Below are 13,171 nucleotides of genomic sequence, written 5' to 3'. Positions count from 1 at the left end.
CAGAGACTGAAATCAATGAGAAGATGGGTGGATGCAGAGACTGAAGTCAATGAGAAGATGGGTAGATGCAGCAACTGGTGTCGATGAGAAGATAGGCGGATGCAGAAACTGAAGTCAATGAGAAGGTGGGTGGATGCAGAAACTGAAGTCAATGAGAAGATGGGTCGATGCAGCAACTGATGTCAGTGAGAATATGGGTGGATACAGTCACTGAAGTCGATGAGAAGATGGGTGGATGCAGAAACTGAAGTCGATGAGAAGATGGGTGGATGCAGGCAGCTGAAGTCAAAGAGAAAATGGGTGGATGCAAAAACTGAAGTCAATGAGAAGATGGGTGGATGCAGAGACTGAAGTCAATGAGAAGATGGGTAGATGCAGTAACTGGTGTCGATGAAGATCGGTGGAAGCAGAAACTGAAAGAGGAGATGGGTGAATGCAGCAACTGAAGTCGATGAGAAGATGGGTGGATGCAGAGACTGAAATCATTGAGAAGATGGGTGGATGCAGAGGCTGAAGTCAATGAGAAGATGGTTTGATGCAGCAACTGAAGTCGTTGAGAAGATGTGTGGATGCAGAAAGTGAAGCCGATGAGAAAATGGGTCGATGCAGAAACTTGAGTCAATGAGAAGATGTGTGGATGCTGAAACTGAAGTCGATGAGAAGATGGGTAGATGAAGCATCTGGTGTCGAACAGAAGATTGGTGGATACAGTCACTGAATTCGATGAGAAGATGAGTGAATGCAGAGACTGGTGTCGATGAGAAGATGGGTGGATGCAGAAACTGAGGTCGATGAGAAGATGGGAGATGCAGAAACTGAAGTCGATAAGAAGATGGGTGCATGCAGCAACTGATGTCAATGAGAAGATGGGTGGATGCAGAGACTGAAGTCCATGAGAAGATGGATGGATGCAGAGACTGAAGTCGATGAGAAGATGGGTGGATGCAGAAACTGAAGTCAATGAGAAGATGGGTGGTTATAGTCACTAAAGTCAATGAGAAGATGGGTGGATGCAGCAACTGAACTCAATGAGAAGGTGGGTGGATGCAGAGACTGAAGTCAATGAGAAGATGGGTAGATGCAGCAACTGGTGTCGATGAGAAGATGGGTGGGTGTAGAAACTGAAGGCGATGAGAAGATGTGTAGATGCAACAACGCAAGTCGTTGAGAAGATGGGTGGATGCTGAAACTGATGTCGATGAGAAGATGGGTGGATGCAGAGACTGAAGTCGATGAAAAGATGGCTGAAAGCAGAATCTGAAGTCAATGAGAAGATGGGTGGATGCAGCAACTGAAGTCGATGAGAAGATGGGTGCATGCAGCAACTGAAGTCAATGAGAAGGTGGGTCGATGCAGAGACTGAAGTCAATGAGAAGATGGGTAGATGAAGCCGCTGGTGTCGATGAAAAGATGGGTGGGTGCAGAAACTGAAGTCGATGAGAAGATGGGTGGATGCAGCAACTGAAGTCGAGAAAATGGGTGGATGCAGAAACTGAAGTCAATGAGAAGATGAGTGGATGCAGAGAGTGAAGTCTATGAGAAGATGGGTGCATGCAGAGACTGAAGTCAATGAGAAGATGGGTGGATGCAGAGACTGAAGTCAATGAGAATATGGGTGGATGCAGCAACTGGTGTCAATGAGAAGATGGGTGGAGGCAGCATCTGAAGTCTATGAGAAGATGGGTGCATGCAGGGACTGAAATCAATGACAAGATGGGTGGATGCAGAGGCTGAAGTCAATGAGGAGATGGGTAGATACAGCAACAGGTGTCGATGAGAAGATACTGAAGTCGATGAGAAGATTGGTGGATGCAGACTGAAGTCAATGAGAAGATGGGTGGATGCAGACACTGAAGTCAATGAGAAGATGGTTGGTTGCAGCAACTGATATCAATGAGAATATGGGTGGATGCAGCAACTGAAGTCGATGAGAAGATCGGTGGATGCAGAAATTGAAGTCAATGAGAAGATGGGTGGATGCAGAGACTGAAGTCAATGAGAAGATGGGTGGATGCAGAGACTGAAGTCAATGAGAATATGGTTGGATGCAGCAACTGGTGTCAATGAGAAGATGGGTTGAGGCAGCATCTGAAGTCTATGAGAAGATGGGTGCATGCAGGGACTGAAATCAATGAGAAGATGGGTGGATGCAGAGGCTGAAGTCAATGAGAAGATGGGTAGATACAGCAACAGGTGTCGATGAGAAGATGGGTGGATGCAGATACTGAAGTCGATGAGAAGATTGGTAGAAGCAGACTGAAGTCAATGAGAAGATGGGTGGATGCAGCAACTGATGTCAATGAGAATATGGGTAGATGCAGCAACTGAAGTCGATGAGAAGATCGGTGGATACAGAAATTGATGTCAATGAGAAGATGGGTGGATGCAGAGACTGAAGTCAATGAGAAGATGGGTGGATGCAGAAACTCAAGTCGCTGAGAAGATGGGTAGATGCAGCAACTGGTGTCAATGAGAAGTTGGGTGGATGCAGAAACTGAATTCGATGAGAAGATGGGTGGATGCAGCAACTGAAGTCAATGAGAAGATGGGTGAATGCAGCAACTGGTGTCGATGAGAAGATGGGTGGATACAGTCACTGAAGTCGATGAGAAGATGGGTGGATGCAGCAACTGAAGTCGATGAGAAGATGGGTGCATGCAGCGACTGAATTGTATGAGAATATGGGTGGATGCAGCAACTGAATTCAATGAGAAGGTGGGTGGATGCAGAAACTGAAGTCAATGAGAAGATGGGTTGACGCAGCAACTGGTGTCGATGAGAAGATGGGTGGGTTTAGAAACTGAAGGCGATGAGAAGATGGGTGGATGCAGCAACTGAAGTCGATGAGAAGATGGGTGGATGCAGAATCTGATGTCGATGAGAAGATGGGTGGATGCAGAGACTGAAGTCGATGAGAAGATGGGTGGAAGCAGAAACTGAAGTCAATGAGAAGATGCGTGGATGCAGCAACTGAAGTCGATGAGAAGATGGGTGGATGCAGAGACTGAAGTGTATGAGAAGATGGTTGGATGTAGCAACTGAAGTCAATGAGAAGATGTGTGAAAGCAGCAACTGAAGTCAATGAGAAGGTGGGTGGATGCAGAGACAGAAGTCAATGAGAAGATGGGTAGATGCAGCATCTCGTGTCGATGAGAAGATGGGTGGATGCAGCCACTGGTGTCGATGAGAAGATGGGTGGATGCAGCAAATGAAGTCAATGAGAAGATGGGTGGATGCAGAGACTGAAGTCGATGAGAAGATGGGTGGATGCAGCAACTGAACTCAATGAGAAGATGGGTGGATGCAGAGACTGAAGTCAATGAGAAGATGGGTGGATGCAGCAACTTGTGTCGATGCGAAGATGGGTGGATGCAGCAACTGAAGTCTATGAGAAGTTGGGTGGATGCAGAAACTGAAGTCGATGAGGAGATGGGTGGATGCAGGAACTGAAGTCGATGAGAAGATGGGTAGATGAAGCAGCTGGTGTCGATCAGAAGATTGGTGGATACAGTCACTGAAGTCGATGAGAAGATGCGTGAATGCAGAGACTGGTGTCGATGAGAAGATGGGTGGATGCAGAAACTGAGGTCGATGAGAAGATGGGAGGATGCAGAAACTGAAGTCGATGAGAAGATGGGTGCAGGCAGCAACTGATGTCAATGAGAAGATGGGTGGATGCAGAGACTGAAGTCCATGAGAAGATGGATGGATGCAGAGACTGAAGTCAATGAGAAGATGGTTGGATGCAGCAACTGATATCAATGAGAATATGGGTGGATGCAGCAACTGAAGTCGATGAGAAGATGGGTGGATGCAGAAACTGAAGTCAATGAGAAGATGGGTGGATATAGTCACTAAAGTCAATGAGATGATGGGTGGATGCAGCAAGTGAACTCAATGAGTAGGTGGGTGGATGCAGAGACTGAAGTCAATGAGAAGAAGGGTAGATGCAGCAACTGGTGTCGATGAGAAGATGGGTGGGTGTAGAAACTGAAGGCGATGAGAAGATGTTTAGATGCAGCAACGCAAGTCGATGAGAAGATGGGTGGATGCTGAAACTGATGTCGATGAGAAGATGCGTGGATGCAGAGACTGAAGTCGATGAAAAGATGGCTGAAAGCAGAATCTGAAGTCAATGAGAGGATGGGTGGATGCAGCAACTGAAGTCGATGAGAAGATGGGTGCAAGCAGCAACTGAAGTCAATGAGAAGGTGGGTCGATGCAGAGACTGAAGTCAGTGAGAAGATGGGTAGGTGCAGCCGCTCGTGTCGATGAAAAGATGGGTGGGTGCAGAAACTGAAGTCGATGAGAAGATGGGTGGATGCAGCAACTGAAGTCGATAAAATGGGTGGATGCAGAAACTGAAGTCAATGAGAAGATGAGTGGATGCAGAGAGTGAAGTCTATGAGAAGATGGGTGCATGCAGAGACTGAAGTCAATGAGAAGATGGGTGGATGCAGAGACTGAAGTCAATGAGAATATGGGTAAAAGCAGCATCTGGTGTCAATGAGAAGATGGGTGGAGGCAGCATCTGAAGTCTATGAGAAGATGGGTGCATGCAGGGCCTGAAATCAATGACAAGATGGGTGGATGTAGAGGCTGAAGTCGATGAGAAGATGGGTAGATACAGCAACAGGTGTCGATGAGAAGATACTGAAGTCAATGAGAAGATGGGTGGATGCAGACACTGAAGTCAATGAGAAGATGGTTGAATGCAGCAACTGATATCAATGATAATATGGGTGGATGCAGGAACTGAAGTCGATGAGAAGATCGGTGGATGCAGAAATTGAAGTCAATGAGAAGATGGGTGGATGCAGAGACTGAAGTCAAGGAGAAGATGGGTGGATGCAGAGACTGAAGTCAATGTTAATATGGGTGGATGCAGCAACTGGTGTCAATGATAAGATGGGTGGAGGCAGCATCTGAAGTCTATGAGAAGATGGGTGCATGCAGGGACTGAAATCAATGAGAAGATGGGTGGATGCAGAGGCTGAAGTCAATGAGAAGATGGGTAGATACAGCAACAGGTGTCGATGAGAAGATGGGTGGATGCAGATACTGAAGTCGATGAGAAGATGGTCGGAGGCCGCAACTGAATTCGATGAGAAAATGTGTGGATGCAGAAACTGAAGTCAATGAGAAGATGGGTGGATGCAGCAACTGGTGTTGATGAGAAGATGGGTGGATGCAGCAACTGAAGTCTCTGAGAAGATGGGTGCATGCAGAGACTGAAGACAATGACAAGATGGGTGGATGCCACAACTGGTGTCGCTGAGAAGATGGGTGGATGCAGCATCTGCAGTCTATGAGAAGATGGGTGCATGCAGAGACTGAAATCAATGAGAAGATGGGTGGATGCAGAGACTGAAGTCAATGAGAAGATGGGTAGATGCAGCAACTGGTGTCGATGAGAAGATAGGCGGATGCAGAAACTGAAGTCAATGAGAAGGTGGGTGGATGCAGAAACTGAAGTCAATGAGAAGATGGGTCGATGCAGCAACTGATGTCAGTGAGAATATGGGTGGATACAGTCACTGAAGTCGATGAGAAGATGGGTGGATGCAGAAACTGAAGTCGATGAGAAGATGGGTGGATGCAGGCAGCTGAAGTCAAAGAGAAAATGGGTGGATGCAAAAACTGAAGTCAATGAGAAGATGGGTGGATGCAGAGACTGAAGTCAATGAGAAGATGGGTAGATGCAGTAACTGGTGTCGATGAAGATCGGTGGAAGCAGAAACTGAAAGAGGAGATGGGTGAATGCAGCAACTGAAGTCGATGAGAAGATGGGTGGATGCAGAGACTGAAATCATTGAGAAGATGGGTGGATGCAGAGGCTGAAGTCAATGAGAAGATGGTTTGATGCAGCAACTGAAGTCGTTGAGAAGATGTGTGGATGCAGAAAGTGAAGCCGATGAGAAAATGGGTCGATGCAGAAACTTGAGTCAATGAGAAGATGTGTGGATGCTGAAACTGAAGTCGATGAGAAGATGGGTAGATGAAGCATCTGGTGTCGAACAGAAGATTGGTGGATACAGTCACTGAATTCGATGAGAAGATGAGTGAATGCAGAGACTGGTGTCGATGAGAAGATGGGTGGATGCAGAAACTGAGGTCGATGAGAAGATGGGAGATGCAGAAACTGAAGTCGATAAGAAGATGGGTGCATGCAGCAACTGATGTCAATGAGAAGATGGGTGGATGCAGAGACTGAAGTCCATGAGAAGATGGATGGATGCAGAGACTGAAGTCGATGAGAAGATGGGTGGATGCAGAAACTGAAGTCAATGAGAAGATGGGTGGTTATAGTCACTAAAGTCAATGAGAAGATGGGTGGATGCAGCAACTGAACTCAATGAGAAGGTGGGTGGATGCAGAGACTGAAGTCAATGAGAAGATGGGTAGATGCAGCAACTGGTGTCGATGAGAAGATGGGTGGGTGTAGAAACTGAAGGCGATGAGAAGATGTGTAGATGCAACAACGCAAGTCGTTGAGAAGATGGGTGGATGCTGAAACTGATGTCGATGAGAAGATGGGTGGATGCAGAGACTGAAGTCGATGAAAAGATGGCTGAAAGCAGAATCTGAAGTCAATGAGAAGATGGGTGGATGCAGCAACTGAAGTCGATGAGAAGATGGGTGCATGCAGCAACTGAAGTCAATGAGAAGGTGGGTCGATGCAGAGACTGAAGTCAATGAGAAGATGGGTAGATGAAGCCGCTGGTGTCGATGAAAAGATGGGTGGGTGCAGAAACTGAAGTCGATGAGAAGATGGGTGGATGCAGCAACTGAAGTCGAGAAAATGGGTGGATGCAGAAACTGAAGTCAATGAGAAGATGAGTGGATGCAGAGAGTGAAGTCTATGAGAAGATGGGTGCATGCAGAGACTGAAGTCAATGAGAAGATGGGTGGATGCAGAGACTGAAGTCAATGAGAATATGGGTGGATGCAGCAACTGGTGTCAATGAGAAGATGGGTGGAGGCAGCATCTGAAGTCTATGAGAAGATGGGTGCATGCAGGGACTGAAATCAATGACAAGATGGGTGGATGCAGAGGCTGAAGTCAATGAGGAGATGGGTAGATACAGCAACAGGTGTCGATGAGAAGATACTGAAGTCGATGAGAAGATTGGTGGATGCAGACTGAAGTCAATGAGAAGATGGGTGGATGCAGACACTGAAGTCAATGAGAAGATGGTTGGTTGCAGCAACTGATATCAATGAGAATATGGGTGGATGCAGCAACTGAAGTCGATGAGAAGATCGGTGGATGCAGAAATTGAAGTCAATGAGAAGATGGGTGGATGCAGAGACTGAAGTCAATGAGAAGATGGGTGGATGCAGAGACTGAAGTCAATGAGAATATGGTTGGATGCAGCAACTGGTGTCAATGAGAAGATGGGTTGAGGCAGCATCTGAAGTCTATGAGAAGATGGGTGCATGCAGGGACTGAAATCAATGAGAAGATGGGTGGATGCAGAGGCTGAAGTCAATGAGAAGATGGGTAGATACAGCAACAGGTGTCGATGAGAAGATGGGTGGATGCAGATACTGAAGTCGATGAGAAGATTGGTAGAAGCAGACTGAAGTCAATGAGAAGATGGGTGGATGCAGCAACTGATGTCAATGAGAATATGGGTAGATGCAGCAACTGAAGTCGATGAGAAGATCGGTGGATACAGAAATTGATGTCAATGAGAAGATGGGTGGATGCAGAGACTGAAGTCAATGAGAAGATGGGTGGATGCAGAAACTCAAGTCGCTGAGAAGATGGGTAGATGCAGCAACTGGTGTCAATGAGAAGTTGGGTGGATGCAGAAACTGAATTCGATGAGAAGATGGGTGGATGCAGCAACTGAAGTCAATGAGAAGATGGGTGAATGCAGCAACTGGTGTCGATGAGAAGATGGGTGGATACAGTCACTGAAGTCGATGAGAAGATGGGTGGATGCAGCAACTGAAGTCGATGAGAAGATGGGTGCATGCAGCGACTGAATTGTATGAGAATATGGGTGGATGCAGCAACTGAATTCAATGAGAAGGTGGGTGGATGCAGAAACTGAAGTCAATGAGAAGATGGGTTGACGCAGCAACTGGTGTCGATGAGAAGATGGGTGGGTTTAGAAACTGAAGGCGATGAGAAGATGGGTGGATGCAGCAACTGAAGTCGATGAGAAGATGGGTGGATGCAGAATCTGATGTCGATGAGAAGATGGGTGGATGCAGAGACTGAAGTCGATGAGAAGATGGGTGGAAGCAGAAACTGAAGTCAATGAGAAGATGCGTGGATGCAGCAACTGAAGTCGATGAGAAGATGGGTGGATGCAGAGACTGAAGTGTATGAGAAGATGGTTGGATGTAGCAACTGAAGTCAATGAGAAGATGTGTGAAAGCAGCAACTGAAGTCAATGAGAAGGTGGGTGGATGCAGAGACAGAAGTCAATGAGAAGATGGGTAGATGCAGCATCTCGTGTCGATGAGAAGATGGGTGGATGCAGCCACTGGTGTCGATGAGAAGATGGGTGGATGCAGCAAATGAAGTCAATGAGAAGATGGGTGGATGCAGAGACTGAAGTCGATGAGAAGATGGGTGGATGCAGCAACTGAACTCAATGAGAAGATGGGTGGATGCAGAGACTGAAGTCAATGAGAAGATGGGTGGATGCAGCAACTTGTGTCGATGCGAAGATGGGTGGATGCAGCAACTGAAGTCTATGAGAAGTTGGGTGGATGCAGAAACTGAAGTCGATGAGGAGATGGGTGGATGCAGGAACTGAAGTCGATGAGAAGATGGGTAGATGAAGCAGCTGGTGTCGATCAGAAGATTGGTGGATACAGTCACTGAAGTCGATGAGAAGATGCGTGAATGCAGAGACTGGTGTCGATGAGAAGATGGGTGGATGCAGAAACTGAGGTCGATGAGAAGATGGGAGGATGCAGAAACTGAAGTCGATGAGAAGATGGGTGCAGGCAGCAACTGATGTCAATGAGAAGATGGGTGGATGCAGAGACTGAAGTCCATGAGAAGATGGATGGATGCAGAGACTGAAGTCAATGAGAAGATGGTTGGATGCAGCAACTGATATCAATGAGAATATGGGTGGATGCAGCAACTGAAGTCGATGAGAAGATCGGTGGATGCAGAAATTGAAGTCAATGAGAAGATGGGTGGATGCAGAGACTGAAGTCAATGAAAAGATGGGTGGATGCAGAAACTCAAGTCGATGAGAAGATGGGTAGATGCAGCAACTGGTGTCGATGAGAAGTTGGGTGGATACAGTCACTGACGTCGATGAGAAGATGGGTGGATGCAGCAACTGAAGTTAAAGAGAAGATGGGTGGATGCAGAAACAGAAGTCAATGAGAAGATGGGTGGATACAGTCACTGAAGTCGATGAGAAGATGGGTGGATGCAGAAACTGAAGTCATTGAGAAGAGGGGTGGATGCAGCAACTAATGTCAATGGGAAGATGGGTGGATGCAGAGACTGAAGTCCATGAGAAGATGGGTGGATGCAGAAACTGAAGTTGAGGAGAAGATGGGTGGATGAGGAGAACGAAGTCAATGAGAAAATGGGTGAATGCAGAAACTGAAGTCAATGAGAAGATGGGTGGACGCAGACGCTGAAGTCAATGAGAAGATGGGTAGATGCAGTAACTAGTGTCGATGAGACGTTGGGTGGATGCAGAAACTGAAGTCGTTGAGAAGATGGGTGGACGCAGCACCTGAAGTCGATGAGAAAATGAGTGGATGCAGAAACTGAAGTCAATGAGAAGATGAGTGTATGCAGCAACTGGTGTCGATGAGAAGATGGGCGGATGCAGCAACTGAAGTCTACGAGAAGATGGGTGCTTGCAGAGACTGAAGTCTATGAGAAGATGGGTGCATGCAGAGACTGAAGTCAACGAGAAGATGGGTGGATGCAGAGACTGAAGTCAATGAGAAAATGGGTAGATGCAGCAACTGGTGTCGATGAGAACATGGGAGGATGCGGAAACTGAAGTCGATGAGAAGATGGGTGGATGCAGAAACTGAAGTCAATGAGAAGATAGGTGGATGCAGAAACTGAAGTCGATGAGAAGATGGGTGGATGCAGCATCTGAAGTCGATGAGAAGATGGGTGGATGCAGAAACTGAGGTCGATGAGAAGATGGGTGGATGCAGCAACTGAAGTCTATGAGAAGATGGGTGCATGCAGAGACTGAAGTCAATGAGAAGATGGGTGGATGCAAAGACTGAAGTCAATGAAAGGAGGGGTGGATGCAGCAACTGGTATCGATGAGAAGATGGTTGGATGCAGCAACTGAATTCTATGAGAAGATGCGTGCATGCAGAGACTGAAGTAAATGAGAAGAACGGTGGATGCTGAGACTGAAGTCAATGAGAGGATGGGTAGATGCAGCAGCTGGTGTCGATGAGAAGATGGGTGAAAGCAGAAACTGAAGTCGATGAGAAGATTGGTGGATGCAGACTGAAGTCAATGAGAAGATGGGTGGATGCAGCAACTGAAATCAATGAGAAGATGGGTGGATGCAGAAACTGAAGTTGAGGAGAAGATGGGTGGATGCAGAGACTGTAGTCAATGAGAAAATGGGAGAATGTAGAAACTGAAGTAAATGAGAAGATGGGTGGATGCAGAGACTGAACTCAATGAGAAGATGGGCATATGCAGTAACTAGTGTCGATGAGAAGATGGGTGGAGGCCGCAACTGAATTTGATAAGAAAATGTGTGGATGCAGAAACTGAAGTCAATGAGTAGATGGGTGGATGCAGCAACTGGTGTCGATGAGAAGATGGGTTGATGCAGCAACTGAAGTCTCTGAGAAGATGGGTGCATGCAGAGACTGAGGTCAATGAGAAGATGGGTGGATGCAGCAACTGGTGTCGCTGAGAAGATGGGTGGATGCAGCATCTGCAGTCTATGAGAAGATGGGTGCATGCAGAGACTGAAATCAATGAGAAGATGGGTGGATGCAGAGACTGAAGTCAATGAGAACATGGGTAGATGCAGCAACTGGTGTCGATGAGAAGATGGGCGGATGCAGAAACTGAAGTCAATGAGAAGGTGGGTGGATGCAGAAACTGAAGTCAATGAGAAGATGGGTCGATGCAGCAACTGATGTCAGTGAGAATATGGGTGGATGCAGAGACTGAGGTCAATGAGAATAGGGTGGATGCAGAAACTGAAGTCGATGAGAAGGTGGGAGGATGCAGAAACTGAAGTCAATGAGAAGATGGGTCGATGCAGCAACTGATGTCAGTGAGAAGATGGGTGGATGCAGAAACCTAAGTCGATGAGAAGATGGGTGGATGTAGAGACTGTAGTCAATGAGAAGATAGGTGGATGCAGCAACTGGTGTCGATGAGAATATGGGTGGATACAGTCACTGAAGTCGATGAGAAGATGGGTGGATGCAGAAACTGAAGTCGATGAGAAGATGGGTGGATGCAGGCAACTGAAGTCAAAGAGAAAATGGGTGGATGCAAAAACTGAAGTCAATGAGAAGATGGGTGGATGCAGAGACTGAAGTCAATGAGAAGATGGGTAGATGCAGTAACTGGTGTCGATCAGAAGATGGGTGGAAGCAGAAACTGAAAGAGAAGATGGGTGGATGCAGCAACTGAAGTCGATGAGAAGATGGGTGGATGCAGAGACTGAAATCATTGAGAAGATGGGTGGATGCAGAAGCTGAAGTCAATGAGAAGATGGTTTGATGCAGCAACTGAAGTCGTTGAGAAGATGTGTGGATGCAGAAAGTGAAGCCGATGAGAAGATGAGTCGATGCAGAAACTTGAGTCAATGAGAAGATGGGTGGATGCTGAAACTGAAGTCGATGAGTAGATGGGTAGATGAAGCATCTGGTGTCGATCAGAAGATTGGTGGATACAGTCACTGAAGTCGATGAGAAGATGGGTGAATGCAGAGACTGGTGTCGATGAGAAGATGGGTGGATGCAGAAACTGAGGTCGATGAGAAGATGGGAGATGCAGAAACTGAAGTCGATGAGAAGATGGATGGATGCAGAGACTGAAGTCGATGAGAAGATGGGTGGATGCAGAAACTGAAGTCAATGAGAAGATGGGTGGATATAGTCACTAAAGTCAATGAGATGATGGGTGGATGCAGCAAGTGAACTCAATGAGTAGGTGGGTGGATGCAGAGACTGAAGTCAATGAGAAGAAGGGTAGATGCAGCAACTGGTGTCGATGAGAAGATGGGTGGGTGTAGAAACTGAAGGCGATGAGAAGATGTTTAGATGCAGCAACGCAAGTCGATGAGAAGATGGGTGGATGCTGAAACTGATGTCGATGAGAAGATGCGTGGATGCAGAGACTGAAGTCGATGAAAAGATGGCTGAAAGCAGAATCTGAAGTCAATGAGAAGATGGGTGGATGCAGCAACTGAAGTCGATGAGAAGATGGGTGCAAGCAGCAACTGAAGTCAATGAGAAGGTGGGTCGATGCAGAGACTGAAGTCAGTGAGAAGATGTGTAGGTGCAGCCGCTGGTGTCGATGAAAAGATGGGTGGGTGCAGAAACTGAAGTCGATGAGAAGATGGGTGGATGCAGCAACTGAAGTCGAGAAAATGGGTGGATGCAGAAACTGAAGTCAAGGAGAAGATGAGTGGATGCAGAGAGTGAAGTCTATGAGAAGATGGGTGCATGCAGAGACTGAAGTCAATGAGAAGATGGGTGGATGCAGAGACTGAAGTCAATGAGAATATGGGTGGATGCAGCATCTGGTGTCAATGAGAAGATGGGTGGAGGCAGTATCTGAAGTCTATGAGAAGATGGGTGCATGCAGGGCCTGAAATCAATGACAAGATGGGTGGATGCAGAGGCTGAAGTCAATGAGAAGATGGGTAGATACAGCAACAGGTGTCGATGAGAAGATACTGAAGTCAATGAGAAGATGGGTGGATGCAGACACTGAAGTCAATGAGAAGATGGTTGGATGCAGCAACTGATATCAATGATAATATGGGTGGATGCAGCAACTGAAGTCGATGAGAAGATCGGTGGATGCAGAAATTGAAGTCAATGAGAAGATGGGTGGATGCAGAGACTGAAGTCAAGGAGAAGATGGGTGGATGCAGAGACTGAAGTCAATGTTAATATGGGTGGATGCAGCAACTCGTGTCAATGAGAAGATGGGTGGAGGCAGCATCTG

The sequence above is a fragment of the Mobula birostris genome, chromosome 9, assembly GCF_030028105.1.
Source record: "Mobula birostris isolate sMobBir1 chromosome 9, sMobBir1.hap1, whole genome shotgun sequence".
Classification (NCBI taxonomy): Eukaryota; Metazoa; Chordata; class Chondrichthyes; order Myliobatiformes; family Myliobatidae; genus Mobula; species Mobula birostris.
Note: the sequence above shows the minus strand (reverse complement) of the source record.